The following is a 17,511-nucleotide window of genomic DNA, read 5'->3' as shown; positions in this document are numbered from 1 at the left end:
CTGGCAAATGAGGCCAGCAGTCACCCGTGGAGCTCTCGGGCGGAATTCCAACAGTCCCGACAGCAGTGGGGAAGCTGGGAAGTCCGTGCGTGGCGTTCGTCCGGAGCCGCTTTTCTAGGAGTGGGAGGGCAACAGGCGGGGCACGGGCGTGTCGGGGGGCGTTCCGCAGGTGCGACCAGGTAAATCTTGGTCTCTTCAGATTGACATCACCTGGCGCATGCCTAGTTGGTCTGCACCTTCCCGGGTCGCCGGCTGCATTTTCGTGCGCACGGGAAAAGTTGGGGGGGGATGAAGAACCCGGAAGTGCACCATCTTGCCTCCGTTCATCCAAACAGTTAGTACAACACAGGGAACATATGGAGAAAGTATAAAATGGCACTGAACACCGATGCCAATACTTATTGTGGTTATAACAAAGGATACTATTAATATTTGTACTATTTGCTTTTTTGAAGAACATAAATCAATGCCATTAACTTGAAATTGAGGTATATACAGAATACACACACAACCTTAACCAAGACACTTTTCATAAGTAACATCACATTTTAAAATATTGAAAACTGAGTATCTGTGCTGATTTGTATTTTGACTTAACGGAACAAGAAGAAAACAACATTCAACTAGGGAGGGTTATACTGATAATAAAGTTCTTAAAATTCAAAATGTCTTCCTCTCCCTTTGTACTTACCACAGGCTACACAATGCCCAGAGAGGATTCATTATGCGAAAAATATCAGCTTTAATAACTTACTTTGGGAAAAACTAATGAGAAAGCAAATTGGAAGGTGAGACTTCATCTTTGCTTTTTTTTTTTTTTGACTTTGAAAAAATCGGATTTTATTTTCTGAATCAAAAGGAAGTATTTCATGTTAAATTTAGACTGTTGGCCGGGCATGGTGGCTCACACCTGTAATTCCAGAACTTTGGGAGGCCAAGGTGGGCGGATCACAATGTCAGGAGATCGAGAGGATCCTGGCGAACACGGTGAAACACTGTCTCTACTAAAAATACAAAAAAATTAGCCGGGCTTGGTAGCAGGCGCCTGTAGTCCCAGCTTCTCGGGAGGCTGAGGCAGGAGAATGGCATGAACCCAGGAGGCGGCGGAGCTTGCAGTGAGCAGAGATTGTGCCACTGCACTCCAGCCTGGGAGACAAGCGAGACTCCGTCTCAAAAACAAAGAAAAAAAAAATTTAGACTGTTTAGCTTTCCACTGTCAAGATACTTTCCACATACTACCAGTACTCAGAACTGTGTAAAAGTGAACAATCAATATCATGTTTTAAAGAAAAAAGTTTAAATGTAAGACGAATTCTTGGAGACATTACTGAATGTATTTCTAAGAAACCCTTCTAAAGGTCAAAGTACTGGCAATTCTAATTTAAAAATTTATAATTTTTAATCACTGGAAATTTAAGTAACAATAGTTTCAAGAGCTAAGAATCAGATTGCTTTTTAACAACAGAACTTTTTTTCCCTGGGGGATTCATACTTGACAACAACTCCACTTAAACCTAACACTCCAACCAAATCCCAAATTCAAATGCATTATTTCACCTTGGAATAGCAACATTATAAAATGGAATTTCCAAATTACAATACATATAAATAATACACCATTTTTAACTGTCACATTTACCAGAATTATTAAATCAAAAACAAATTCTACATTCAAGGGACAAACGATAAATGCTTTGTTTTAAGAGTCCATTCCATTCTTTGTTGTTTTCTACTCCCATATTTTAAAATTATGACCAAAGGACCAAGGGCAAGTCAACCCCATTTCCCTGAACCCAACTGCCAGTAGGTGCTGGCCCTACATACGCGTCCTTTAACAAGCCCCGTTCTCAAAAGGCTGGGGGTATTTATATAAGAACTTATTCCAAACTGACTCTAAAATCCACATTCCCAAGATCTACTATGGGCTGTTCATGTGTTCTGAGGCATGTCCAACATGCAGGTAAACTTATCTGTTCAAATTGAGGTAAAACAGACAAAAAACGCAGTATTAACAGAAGCTACACAATTAAAACTAAACTTTTGCTGCTTATTTAAGCTAATTATGTATTCTTACAAAACAGAGACCCTCAGGTCGATAATGTCTTTGATTTTAGTCACCCCCAAATTAAGCCTCTTTCTTCAAAGCCATTATTAGTTAACAAAAGTTTTAAAATGAAGAAAAATATTTTTTCCAGAACCTGTATTTTGTAGTGTGATACAATTTCTTTTTATTTTTCAAACTTAGAAATAACTCAAATATTGGTACTATTTGGTATTTTTTTCAGATACCAAAGAATACCTACAGGATTCATAAATAAGATTTTCTGACACTGGCAGGAAAGTCTGCTAACATTTACAAAATACCAAAGACTCCTCTTTGAAACTTCAAAGATAGCTGAGAATTAACAGTTATGATTGGTTTTTTAGTACAAATAATAAATTTAAATCTTGATTTTTTTTTTTGCCAACATTTTAAACAGTCAAATTTCACTCTACTTCCAGTTTTCAAATCAAAACAAACAAAAAAACTAATGAAAACTACCCAACTAGCAACAAGTCCCGTATTCCAATGTTATTTTAAAACCAATTATAACCTACTGCCAGTAATTACTTGTAAGTACCTGCTTCTTTTATTAAGCACTGGTCAGTTATATAAAAGAATAAATTGCAAGAATGACACTTGGCAATGTCAACTTAATGCTTCTGGAATAAACAGAAGCATTAACAAAATACCAGATCGTAAGCACTTTTAAACCTGCAATTTGAATTACAAAAGGATTTTTAAATGTTACTTTTCCACTGATAGATTGCAAGGAGTCTAGTCCCAGCTAACACAGTTGATTTTAAAAAAACACATAAATCCCTAAGCCACATAGTAATGGAATAATACACTTGTGCTTTTCATATCATATGGAAACAGCTCCAGGCAGAGCACAAGTAGAAGAAAACCTGCCAAATCAAACTACCGTAAATAAAGTTCGTCTATGTACTCCAGAGAGAAAACTTCAAAAATAAAAATCAGACCACCCACGGTTACCCCCTCACCCCAACAAAAACTACCCAAAACACTTTCGTTTTGAACCTAACGTTTCCCTAAGATGTTCACAGGAGAAGCTTTAAGGTACTTAAAGCCGCAGCAGTACAGTTGAAAGCGCCACACTGCAGAGGAAATGCTCTAAAGGGTTCAGCAGCTTCCCACCCATCCCGAACCACCCCTCATACCAGTAATATGCAAAGGCTCCTGTTAGTTTTTTTCTTAGGCTAATAAAGGCATACTACCTAGTGTGCTAAAGATTACAACTAGCAGCATTAGAGCAGTAAAGTGAAAATAGGAAGCCTACAGGAATGATCTAAATGCTCACTTTGAAGAAACAAAGCAGCAGACAGGACCCTTAGCCCTCTTGTCTATGAAGGGAAGCAGTTGAATGAAACTCAGATTTACCCACATTAACAAAAATTTAACAAAGCTTCCCCAAGACACCAGAATAAAGTTCTTAAAATTCAAAAGGCACAGAGTCAAAAGGCACAGAGAGGCCTCTTCCATGTCCTGGAGTTGAATGAGATCAAAGATTGGCAATAAAGGAAAAAAGAAAGCATTACGGGTGTGATGGGAACAAGCTTTGGAATTTTCAAACAGTCACAGCAAGTTTCTCCAGCACACGGGCACCCTTTTCCTGGTACTCTTGTCAGGTCATCCAAAAGTTGTCTTTGTCTTTCATGGTATCTGCTAGAACTGCACCACCCAGGAGTACCATGTGCTTTCTGCGGGGTGTGTCTCCAAGGCAGATCTCAAATTTAGAAAGTTTTTCCACATCACCCTTTAAAACTCATTCTAAGTAAAGCTGTTTTAAGTTCTTGTTCCAACCGTGAAGGCAGGCCAGGATACATAGCAGACCCTCCAGAAAACACAGTGTATTTGTAGGATTCAGATCTGGTATCCATGTCAGCTGCCTGAATTGTGTTAAAAAGCAATTCAGCAACACCAGCTCCTTCAACATTGATCAAGTGAGGTTGAAATAAAATTTCTGGTGCTTCAAATCTCTCTCCCCCAACTTCGAAGATATGTCCATCTGGGAGTGTATAAGATTCAACTAATACTTTGGTTTCTAAGGCCAGTTTCTGCTCCTGCTCAATATTATATCCCACGTAACAATTTTTCTTTAATCATGCGAACCGTTTCAAAATCAGGAGGGTGGTTGAAGACATATCCTTGCAATAGAAGCAACACGCTTCTAATTATATCCCTCCCAGCAATATCCAGTCTCCTGGTAAGATGAGGGAGAGAAAAGCCTTCATATACTGGGCAAATGTGAGTCACACCATCTCCAGAGTCTACGGCTACACCAGTCAATAAACTTGGCACATACAAAGTCAGAACGGTCTGGATAGTTACATACCCACCAGAAATCTCTAAATCTAAAAATCTAAAAATCTAAAAATTTTTCTAAAAATTTAGAAAAATCTAAAACTGCTAAATCTCAATCATTACCTCTATAATCTTCTCTGTGTATTTGGTTGGGTTTATAGGAGGTTTTGTGAGCAACATTTTACAATTTCTGGTATCTATATAAGTTTCTCTGGTCCAAACGTGTAGTCCCACAGGTGTTTCATGTCATCCCAATTTCGTACTATGCCATTTCCCATAGGGTAGTTAACTTCTAACATTGATCGTAATTCACTTACCTCATCACCAACTGTAAGATCCTTGTTCAATGTTTCCCACTTTGGTGGTTGATCTGGAAACAGGTCCTCTAACCAAAGCTGGGAAGATGTATTCTGGAAAGTTAGAGCCTGCATATCCACACTTCACAAACCCGGTGCTGTTGTCGCACACCACCACCTTCCTGTCCTGGCTGTCCATCGTCCGCCACAGGGAGAGCCGCTGCCGCTGCATAACCTACAGCCGCCACCGCTGAGCCATTTTTTCTTCTCCCTCCTCCTTCTCCATCTTTCTTTTCAAATAAGTGGTCTTAATTTTTCTTCTTATAGAAAAAGTTTAAATCAGTTTATTATAAATATATCTAAACCATTAATTTTTGCAGCTTTCAGGTAAAGTCCAGCACTTCATTTATACAAAGTCTATGAGGTCAGCAGAGATCATCTAATCTAAAGTGGTGACATCATCCATTCAAGTCTTTGGCACAATCCCTCGCCAGTTAGAGCACAGCATGCCTGGATATGTCACTGGTGATCTTTAATAGAAGGTAGCTTCAAAAACTGGTCGATTTCTGCTACAGTCATGCATTCTTTCACATCTCATTTATTAACAAAACTCAAGCAAACCAGCTTTTCTTAGGTCTTCATGCGCTAACATTTTAGAGTTCTTCTCTAGTTACAGAAATCCTCTATCTGTACTGTCCACAACAACTATTACAAACTGTGTTAGTATAGTACGTGTTCCAGGAAGAACGAAGAGATTCTTGGCCACCAATATCCCACATTAGGAAACGTGTATTATTAATCACTATCTCTTCTACATAACTTCCTCTTGTAGGAGATGTATGTACAACCTCATTCATAAAAAACTGGTAAAGAATGGTAGTTTCCCCTGCATTATCCAGCCCAACAATGAAAACTTTGTGCTTCTGGTGATGGAACAGTCTCCATGATCTGGCGAAGAAAATTCTCATTCTCGGGCACGGACTCCCGCTCCAGACACCTGGGCCGCCTGGCCTCCCCTGGCTCAGGCTGACTGGGGAAGAGAGACGCACTGGAGTCTCCGCCTCTGCTGCTGCTCCGGCGCCGGCCCGCTTCCAGGGAACCGCAGGGAGGCCATAGCCCAGGCCGCTCTGCTGCGCGCAAGGCCTGGCCGCTGTGGACGCCGCACTCACCTGGCTGGCCGAAATCGCTGCCACGTGGTCTGCAAGGAGCCTCGCGGCCCAGCGCCCTCCCCCAGCTCCTCTGGGGCGGCTGCACCAAAGTAATTCTTTTTCCAATACACAAGGTCCCTTGCTTACCTAACAGGACCAAATCAAGTGAAAGCATGTTAAAACTGTAATCCACTATTCAAACATTACAAATATAATTCACGCACATAAAGTTGAATCCATGCCACTCTATACACAATGATGCAACATTTTCAACGTATAGTTTTCTGATAAAATGTCGTGTCCTACATAATTAAAAAACTATGAAGATTTCTCTTTTCATCAATGAATTTGGCCTATTAAAATAAAACCATAAACATAACAGACCATGTGATAGTTTCCCAACATCTTTCTACCTATAAAGTTTGTATAAGATTACATCTCATGGCCGGGCGCGGTGGCTCAAGCCTGTAATCCCAGCACTTTGGGAGGCCGAGACGGGCGGATCACGAGGTCAGGAGATCGAGACCATTCTGTAACAAGGTGAAACCCCGTCTCTACTAAAAAATACAAAAAACTAGCCGGGCGAGGTGGCGGGTGCCTGTAGTCCCAGCTACTCCAGAGGCTGAGGCAGGAGAATGGCGTAAACCCGGGAGGCGGAGCTTGCAGTGAGCTGAGATCTGGCCACAGTACTCCAGCCCGGGCAGAGCCAGACTCCGCCTCAAAAAAAAAAAAAAAAAAAAAAAAAAAAAAAAAAAAAAAGATTACATCTCACAACAAGAAAAGTAAATATAAGTAAAATAGAAGAGATGATGATTTAAAAATCAAAACACAGATCATATAAGAGCTTGTGTAAAACTTGCAAATGCTTCAACAAAGAATTATAGTTTGAGAATTTTAAACTGTTCACATGATATGCTTTGGAAGCAGCATATACTGTTAGAAATGTGACAATGAATAAAATGATCGGGTAATATAAATGAAAAATGGCCTCAAATCGGTGGTAGTAAGTAACCAATGTGGAAAACCAGATGGAGAATTAACTGCAATTCAATTATCTATATTAAGATGACTCCTAGATTTCTCAAAGAACTCAAGGTAGAACTACCATTTGATCCAGTAATCACACTACTGGGTATCTACCCAGAGGAAAAGAGGTCATTACATGGAAAAGACAGATGCATATGCATGTTTATAGTTGCACAACTCACAATTGCAAAAGTATGAAACCCATCAACCATGCCCATCAACTAAATACCCATCAGCCAACAAGTGCATAAAGAAAATATGATGTATATATACACCGTGGAATACTACTCACCCATAAAATGGAATGAAATAATGGCCTTTGTAGCAACCTGGAGGCAGCCAGAGGCCATTATTCTAAGTGAAGTAACTCAGGAGTGGAAAACAAAGTATCATATGTTCTCACTTGTAAGTGGAAGCTAAGCTATGAGGATGCAAAGGCATAAGAATGATACAATGGACTTTGGGGACTCCAAGGGAAAGGGAGGAGCAGGTGAGGAATAAAAGAGTACATGTTTGGTGCAATGTACACCACTCAGGTACTCGTGCACCAAAATCTCAGAAATCACCACTGCAGAACTTACTCATGTAAGCAAAAACCACCAGTATCCCAAAACTATTGAAAAATAAAAGACTCCTAGATGCAATTGGAAGCTATGCAACATACAAAGAGAAATTGACCCTACGTAGCTGAAAAAATTTAAAAAATGATTTTTCAATGCAAAACGAATGTTGTACTTAAGGCATTAGTTTTGTCATCGGAGATATGAGTGTGATTCTATTCACATTGTATTGCTACTGTGAAATGGACACAGACATTGTACTGTTTGGATGAATATGTGCTTTTTTTCTTGCCTAATTCAAACAGATCTTAGACAAACAAAAGATACTCTTGAATAAAACCAATTTTGTTTCCACACATACTCCTTTTTGCAGTAAAGGGGACTGAAAGTAGAGTTCACAAAATGTAATATAAACTATATAATAAACATGACATAGTACATTTAGAATTACAGTAATCAGAAACTTCAAGTTGAAAGAGCAATGAGATGATTTTATTGCCTGTAATATACATGAGAATTAAAGAAATTTATAGTATCTGATTGTAGTGTGAAGTGTGGGAAAATTGGTAGTGTACTATTACATAAAATTAATGAAACTATGATTTTTAACAGCATATTTGACGGTGAAAATTGTCATATTTTAACATGTTCATTGATTTTGGATCAGCAATTCCAAATCTAAGAAGCTATCTGTCAGAAGCATGCTTTTTTTTTTTTTTTTTTTTTTTTTTTTTTTTTTTTTTTGAGGCGGAGTCTCGCTCTGTCGTCCAGACTGGAGTGCAGTGGCCAGATCTCAGCTCACTGCAAGCTCCGCCTCCCGGGTTTACGCCATTCTCCTGCCTCAGCCTCCCGAGTAGCTGGGACTACAGGCGCCCGCCACCTCGCCCGGCTAGTTTTTTTTGTATTTTTAGTAGAGACGGGGTTTCACCGTGTTAGCCAGGATGGTCTCGATCTCCTGACCTCGTGATCCGCCCGTCTCGGCCTCCCAAAGTGCTGGGATTACAGGCTTGAGCCACCGCGCCCGGCCCCAGAAGCATGCTTAATAGCCCATAGTGATATAGGTTCAGAGGCGTTCATTATAACATTCTTTTTTTTTTTTTTTTTTTTTTTTTTTTTTTTTTTTTTTTGAGACGGAGTCTCGCTCTGTCGCCCAGGCTGGAGTGCAGTGGCCGGATCTCAGCTCACTGCAAGCTCCGCCTCCCAGGTTTACGCCATTCTCCTGCCTCAGCCTCCCGAGTAGCTGGGACTACAGGCACCCACCACCTCGCCCGGCTAGTTTTTTGTATTTTTTAATAGAGACGGGGTTTCACCGTGTTAGGCAGGATGGTCTCGATCTCCTGACCTTGTGATTCGCCCGTCTCGGCCTCCCAAAGTGCTGGGATTACAGGCTTGAGCCACCGCACCCGGCCTATAACATTCTTTATGGCGGGCAAAGATGAGAAAAACACAGGCTATCTCTTGGTGGCGGTAAATGTTTTAAAATACAAACCAACAGAAAATAACACTTCCCAAGGGAACATTCTTACAGTGACTATGACCTAAAACTTGTAACATTCATCACTTCTAAAATATGTTGAGCATATTTAATATATAGTTGCATTGTGAACTCATTAAATATTTGCATAATTATAAATAGAAAACATATGAAAATAAAAGGAAAGGTTACAATATAAACAAACAAATGTAACTGACATTTAATTCACTGTTCTGATTAGCAGTGCACTTATTTATATCCGTAATTGAGTTTAAGACTATATGCGGCCGGGCGCGGTGGCTCAAAAGCCTGTAATCCCAGCATTTTGGGAGGCCGAGGCAGGCGGATCACGAGGTCAGGAGATCGAGACCATCCTGGCTAACACGGTGAAACCCCGTCTCTACTAAAAAAAATACAAAAAACTAGCCGGGCGAGGTGGCGGGCGCCTGTAGTCCCAGCTACTCTGGAGGCTGAGGCAGGAGAATGGCGTAAACCCGGGAGGCGGAGCTTGCAGTGAGCTGAGATCTGGCCACTGCACTCCAGCCTGGGCGGCAGAGCGAGACTCCGTCTCAAAAAAAAAAAAAAAAAAAAGACTATATGCATGCTTTTTTGTTTCATATTTTTATTTTAAAAATAAAATTGAATATATTTAAGTGGACAGCCTGTTTTGATTCATTTGTATGAAAATCTACGTGTTTTTATATATATATACACACACACACACAATTACTACAGTCAAACTAATGAACACATCTTCTCATATAGTTAGAAGAAATATACTCTTCACAAATTTCCAGTATACAGTATTAATAACTATAATCACATAACTGCAACTTTGTACTCTTGGACTGACAGATCCTCTTTTCTCCCACCTCCCTGTCCCTGGTAACCACCATTCTACCCTGCTTCCATGTATTAAACTTTTTAAGATTCCGGCCAGGCACGGTGGCTCACGCCTGTAATTCCAGCACTTTTGGAGGTCGAGGTGGGTGGATCACCTGAGGCTGGGAGTTCCAAGACCAGCCTGACCAACATGGAGAAACCCAGTCTCTACTAAAAATACAAAAAATTAGCAGGGCATGGTGGCACATGCCTGTAATCCCAGTTACTCAGGAGGTTGAGGCAGGAGAATCGCTGGAACCTGGGAGGCAGAGGTTGCAATGAGCTGAGATTCCACCATTGCACTCCAGCATGGGCAACAAGAGAGAAATTCCATCTCAAAAAATAATTAATAATAATAGTAATAATAATAATAGAGTACCTCAACACTCCATTATAATCAACACACCAGTATCGTCAATGGGCAGATCATCCAGACAACAAAAAATCATAAGTTAAGCTGTACTCTACATGGACTAGACCTAACAGAAATTTACACAGCTTTGCACAACTCCATGACTACACAATGCACATTCTACTCAGTAGCACATGGATTATTCTCCAGGATAGGCTGTGTGTTAGGACAAAAAGCAAGTAATGGCACATTTTTAAAAACTGAAATCATATCAACTATCTTTTGTGACCACAGTGGAATATTACTAGAAATGAGTAACAGCAGGAACTTTAAAAGCTGTACAAATATATGAAAATTAAAACATGCTCATGAACAACCAATAAATAAAAAAATTAAAAATTCATTGAAAGGAACAAAGGAAATTAAAAATTAATTGAAACAAGAATAGAAACACAACATAACAAAACCTGTGGGATGTGGCAAAAGCAGTTGTAAGAGGTAAAGTGCATAGCTATAAATGCCTAATCAGAAAAGTAGAAAGATCTCAAATAGCCAACCTGACAGTACACTTCAAGTAATGAGAAAAGCAAGAAAAATCAAATGCTAAAATTAGTAGAAAGAAATAAATCATAAAGATTAGAGAAGGAATTTTAAAAATAGAAACTAAAAAAAATTACAAAAAGACAAAGCAACAAAGAGCTGGGGTTTTTCTTGAAAAAAAAAAAAAACATTGACAAGCTATAATGACCCTAGGAAAAAGAGAAAGAAAACTGCAGTAAAATCATAGATGAAAAAGGAGACATTACAACTGATAACACAGGAACACAAAGGATCGTAAGAGATTACTAAAAACACCTATATACAAACAAACTGAAAAATCTAGGAGAAATGAATAAATTTCTGGAAACACAGCAATTTCACAAGCTATAATAATAAAACACCTGAACAGACTAATAACGAGTAATGCAATTAAAGCAGTAATAAAAATCTTCCATCAAATAAAAATGTAAGAATTATGGTTTTACTGTTGAATTCTACCAAACATTTTTTAAAAAGGTAATACCAACTTTATTCAAAATATTCCCCGAAAAATGAAGAGGAAGGAGTACTTCCAAACTTGTTCTATGAGGTCAGCATTACCCTGCTACAAAAACCAGACCAGGACACAAAACAGAAAGAAAACCGCAGGCAAATATCCCTGATGAACACAGATGCAAAAATTCCTCAACAAAATACTTGGGGATTCATCGGACGAATATGAGAACGATTCAACAAACACAAATAAATAAATGTCATACATCATGAATCAAGAACAAAAACCATATAATCATTTCAGTAGATGCTGAAAAAAATAAAATTCAACATTCCTTCATAATAAAAACTCAAAATGAGTAGAGAAGGAACATAGCACAATAAAGGCCGTATATGACAAACCCATAACTAACATCATAATCAGTGGGGAAAAGTTAAAAGCTCTTCCTCTAAGATCTTGTTCAAGTGTGGCTACTTTTACCACTTTTATTCATCATGGTACTACAAGCCCCAGCTAGAGCAATTAGGAGAATGCAATAAAACCCATCCAAATTGGGGGGAAAAAAAAGTCAAATTGTTTCTCTTAGCAGGTGACATGATCATATATACACAGAGAACCCTCGAGATTCCACAAAAAAACCTACTAGAAATAATGAATTTAGTAAAGTTACAAAATACAATATCAATATACACAAATGAGTAGCACACACATGCACCAACAGTGAAACACATAAAAAAGAAACCAAGAAAGCTGTTTCATTACAGTAGCTACCCACCCCCAAATACTGATACCTAGGGATAAACATAACCAAAAAGCTGAAAGATCCTACAATGAAAATGATAAAACATAGATCAAAGATATTAAAGCAGACACAAGTAAATGGAAAGATATCCCATGTTCACGCACCGGAAGAACGGAAGAATACTGTTAAAATATCTCTATCACTCAATGTGATCTACAGAATCAATGCAATCCGCTAAATTACAAAGATATACTTCACAGAAACAGAAAACTATTCTAAAATTCGCATGGAAATGCAAAACACCTCAGAGAGACAAAAAAAATTAAATAAAAAGGAAAGCTGGAGGCATCACACTACCGGATTTCAAAATATACTACAAAATATACTATAAATCCATAGTAATTGCAAATCTATACTATAATATCAAAACAGCATGGTACTGTCAAAAAAAAAAGGGGGGGGTAGGGGAGAGACAGATACAGACAAATGACAGACATAAACAAAACAGAATACAGAACTCAGAAATAAATTCACGCATTTACAGTCAACTCATTTTTAACCTAGGCATCAAGAACACACCCACTGGAATAACAGTATCTTCAATACACTGTGCTAGGAAATACCCAACACCCACATGTAGAAGAATGAATCTAGACCGTTATCTTATCATATACAAAATTCAACTCAAAGATTTAAACGTAGGACCTGAAATTATGAAACTACTAGAGAAGAAAACACAGGATAAATGCTTAATGAAATTGGTTAGGAGAAGGAGTTTTCAAACAGACATCAAAAGTACAAGCAACAAAAGCAAAACTAGATACATGGAATTACATTAAACTTAAATCTTCTGCAAAGCAGAGGAAGCAATCAGTAGAATGAAAAAACAATCCAGAGAATGGAAGAAAGTATTAGCAAACTATGCATCAGGCAAGTGGTTAATACACAAAAAGCAAGACTACTGAAAAGCAAAAATACAAGTAATCTAATTTAAAAATCAGAAAAAGATCTACCCAAAACCTTTGTCCCACACCATTATTTCCCCCACCTTCTTTTCCCCACTGCCTTTGGCCTCCTCCCTCTTGCCACCCTTTTTCGTTCTTCATCTACCCCAAAACTTTTTTCCCACCATCTTTTCGCAAAGCCCTCTCCACTCTCCTGCTCACCACCCTTTTCCCCACCAACTTTTCCCCTCTCCCTGGCCACCCTCTTCCCCATCTCGTGCTCTTAATCACCCTCTTTTGCTCCTCCATCTACCCAAAAACATTTCCCCCTATCTTTTCCCAAAGGCTTCTCCCAATTCCTACTGCTCACCACCCTCTTTTCCCCCCTCCATCTATCCAAAAATTTATTTTCCCCCCATCTTTTTCCCCACCCTCTACCTGCAACGCCTTCTCCTGCTCACCATCCTTTTTTCCCTTTGGCACTCACCACTTTCTTTACCCCTCCATCTACCCCAAAACTATTTTCTCGGGAGGCTGAGGCAGGAGAATGGCGTGAATGCGGGAGGGACAGCTTGCAGTGAGCCGAGATCGCACCACTGCGCTCCAGACAGAGCGAGACTCTATCTCAAAAAAAAAAAAAAAAAAAAGAATATTAGTGATTGCCAGGGGTCCTGGAGTAGGGAGTATAGAGGCTGGCTATTAATGGATACAGCGTTTCTTTTTGGAGTGATGCAAAGTTCTAACATTAGATTATGGTGATAGTTGCACAATCCTGTGAATATATTAAAAACCACTAAGTTTTACACTTTAAATAAGTGAACTGTATGACGTATCAATTACATATCAATAAAGCTAAAATAAAAAAAAAATCTAACGAACAACATTGAACAAGGACTTCTGGAAAATATATCCCAACACTGTAAAATACCTGATAAGGAGAAAGATTATGGTTTTGCAGAAGCCCAAGAGGAGAAAAGAAACACAGTCAAAGCTTTAAAGATGCTGAGATGCAGACTGTTCAAGGAGGCTGGCAGCTTGAGATCACTTAGACCACTGGTTCTAGCCACATCAGACCCAAATACTCCCTGCACACCTTTTTTTCTGAGACAGGGTCTTACTCTGTCACCCATGCTGGAGTGCAGTGGTGCAATCAGGGCTCACTGCAGCAGCCTTGACCTTCCAAGCTCAATGGATCCTCCCACCTCAGCCTCCCGAGTAGCTGGGATTACAGGTATGAACCACCATACCTCACCCCCTTTAAAAACTATTAAAAATATACCTTTACTATCCTGAAATGAAATTCAGAAATAACTTATTTATTAGATAGACTTCCAAAAATATCTACTTAACACAGCAACTATAATATAAAAACAATTTTTAATAAAAGAAATATAAATTTCAATATGTAAATTTTCAGGCAGGACTATATCAGGACTAAAATGGTCAGAAATCCACATCTCTAAGTTGAATCTCTGAATTTCACAGCTACAAATGCTCTTCATTTGGGTATGTCATTTTGGCAAATCAGACACCACACTATCATGAGTGCTATCAAAATGTGATTGATTCTTCATGTACCTAAAAAGGTGAATCACTCTTAGTGTGATGGTTAATTTATGTGTCAATCTGACTGCATCATGGGGGGCCCAGATATTTGGTTAAGTATTACTCTGGGTATCTGTGAGGGTGTTTCTGGATGAAATTAACGTTTTACTCAATGGACTGTGTAAAGCAGATTAACATCCCTAATGTGGGTGGGCTTCATCTCATCAACTGCAGACCTGAATAGAACAAAAACCCTTAGTAGGAGGGAACCCCTCCCGCCTGACTGCTGAGCTGGGTCATCTCTGCTTGCCAAACGACTCAAACCGAAACAAACATTGGTTTTCCTTGGGTCTAAAGCCTGCTGGATCTCAGACAGAAACTCACATCGGTAGCCCTCCTGGTTTTCAGGCCTTTGAACCAGACCAGAATGACACCATCAGCTCTCCTGGATCTCTAGCTTGCCAACTGCAGATCTGGGGACTTTCAGCCTCCATAACTGCATAAGCCAATTCCTTATATTAAGTATCTTTTTATATATAGAATGCTTCTGCTTTATCCAAAGGGGATATGTTTCAAGAACCCCTATGGATGCCTAAAAATGCAGACATATTTTATTTATGTTAGGCATGCCTAAAAATGCCCAACTCCATATATACTATGTTTTTTCCTATACATACAGATGCTCCCCAACTTATGATGGAATAAAAACATCGTAAGTTGAAAATATCCCAAGTCAAAAATGCATTTAATACACTTTACCTATTGAACGTCACAGCTTAGCATAGCCTATCTTAAACATGCTCAGACCACTTACATTAACCTATAGGTGGACAAAAATCATCTAACACAAGCCTAATTTGTAATAAAGTATTGAACAGCTCATGTAATTTATTGAATACTATACATTACATCAAAACCGTGACAGTTTCATACCATCATAAAGTTGATAAATCTTAAGTCGAATCACAGTAAGTTGGGGACCATGTACCCAAACCACCTATGATAAATTGATACATTAGGCACAGTAGGAGATTAACAATAATGAAATAAGCAACTGTACAATATGCTAGCATCACTACTCCTGCACTGTGGGTCCATTATTAAGTGAAGTAAGGGTTACAGGCACTGTCATACCAGATAGTTAATCTGATAACCAAGACTAAGGGACTAATGCGCAGGCAGCACACACAGGATGGATACATCGGACAAAGTGAGGACTCATCTTCCAGGCGTGACACTGAGACAGCACGAGATTTCATCATGTCATTCAGAACAGTCCACAATTTAAAACTTACCAACTGTTTCAGGAATATTTCCATTTAATATTTTCAGAGCGTGGTTGACCATGAGGTACTCAAAGGTACTCAAAGCATGGAAAGCAAAACCACAGATAAAGGGCAACTACTGAATACTTACACTTTCTCCAGAGAAACAGAACCAATAGGATGCGTATGATACAATCATATATATTGGTTAAATATACCACTTATATAAACATCTCTCTCTCTTTCCTGCTAGTCTCCTATCAGTTCTGCTTCTTGAGAGAACCAAGACTAGTAACACACTTAGTAAAACTAAGAACAAAACGAGATAATTTCCCTTCAAAGTCTAGACTAATTCCATTTCCTGAAATTTCCATTTATACTAAAATTATATTTTTAAAAATCCTCTATGTAAAATGGAATTCAGTTGCAGGTTCAGTCTTAAACAGTTTTTTTTCTATCTACATAAATTATTCAGCAACATATTCTAGGCCAGGTGCAGTGGCTCATGCCTGTAATCCCAGCACTTTGGGAGGCCGAGGTGGACAGATCACCTGAGGTCAGGAGTTCGAGACCAGCCTGGCCAACATGGTGAAACTCCCTCTCTACTAAAAATACAAAACTTAGGCCGGGCGCGGTGGCTCAAGCCTGTAATCCCAGCACTTTGGGAGGCCGAGACGGGCGGATCACGAGGTCAGGAGATCGAGACCATCCTGGCTAACATGGTGAAACCCCGTCTCTACTAAAAAAATACAAAAAACTAGCCGGGCGAGGTGGCGGGCGCCTGTAGTCCCAGCTACTTGGGAGGCTGAGGCAGGAGAATGGCGTAAACCCGGGAGGCGGAGCTTGCAGTGAGCTGAGATCCGGCCACTGCACTCCAGCCCGGGCGACAGAGCGAGACTCCGTCTCAAAAAAAAAAAAAAAAAAAAAAAAAAAAAAAAAAAAAAAAAAAAATACAAAACTTAGCCGAGTGTGGTGGCACACCTCTTAATCCCAGCTACTAGGGAGGCTGAGGCAGAAGAATCGCTTGAACCCGGGTTGCAGTGAGCTGCGATCGCACCACTGCACTCCAGCCTGGGTAACAGAGTAAGACTCGGTCTCAAAAAAAAAAAAAAAAAAAAAAAAGATAAAGCTGTGCAGATCACATGAAAAGTTCTACTTTACAGAACTGTCACCACATTAAGCCTTGAATTCCACAGGCCCTACCTATTAAATAAATGCCTATAGCATCCATCAACCATTGAGACAATCACAAATGCTTCCACAAATTCCTAAAACGACCCTCAGGCTCATAAAAATACAAATCAGAATTCACCAGAAGATTCTGGGTCCCCACCTGGTCAAGGGGGAGGAATCACTGGCTGACACTCCTTCCTAGAGCCCCTCTGGAGCCCCCAGGCAGAGACTACAGAGCGGAGGAGCTAAGGAGCACAGTTCACAGCACTTCCAGTGTCTTGGAGAAGAGGAAGTGGTGGAAATTACCACTATCTCTTCTCCAACTTTGCTCAAGGGTATCACATCAGCACACATCACTGAAACCTCTAGTCCAGTTAAGTCAAGGTCTGGGGCGGGGGAGGGGGGGACAAAAAGTAGCTCTCCTCATAAAAACATTGTGGATCCTGCCTCTGTGTTCTAAGAATAATCTGAAACAACAATAGTCCATGTATGCCCCATGTATTTGTCAAACAGTGTTTCTTAAAAACACCAACATAGATGCACTGCTCCCAAAATAACAGGGAAAGGCACTGAAGGCCTTGAGCCTCTCCCAGGCAGCAAGCACCATGTCCTGTGCAGTACCTCGTACAGTTCACTGAATCCTCACAAGAGCCCAGGTGGGTATCTCTAGATGAAGGAACTAAGGATCAGAGATTGTAAGTAATT

The 17,511-nt window shown here is 39.7% G+C and overlaps 2 pseudogenes; both read right to left on the bottom strand.

Annotated features, from left to right (window-relative positions):
• Positions 1-3,629: 3,629 nt before the first annotated feature.
• Positions 3,630-4,861, bottom strand: LOC104672512 (annotated as a pseudogene).
• Positions 4,862-5,097: 236 nt separating this feature from the next.
• On the bottom strand, positions 5,098-5,630 carry LOC104672496 (annotated as a pseudogene).
• Between the last annotated feature and the right edge of the window lie 11,881 nt (positions 5,631-17,511).

The sequence above is a fragment of the Rhinopithecus roxellana genome, chromosome 13, assembly GCF_007565055.1.
Source record: "Rhinopithecus roxellana isolate Shanxi Qingling chromosome 13, ASM756505v1, whole genome shotgun sequence".
Classification (NCBI taxonomy): Eukaryota; Metazoa; Chordata; class Mammalia; order Primates; family Cercopithecidae; genus Rhinopithecus; species Rhinopithecus roxellana.
This window is presented reverse-complemented; position numbering and strand designations above follow the sequence as displayed.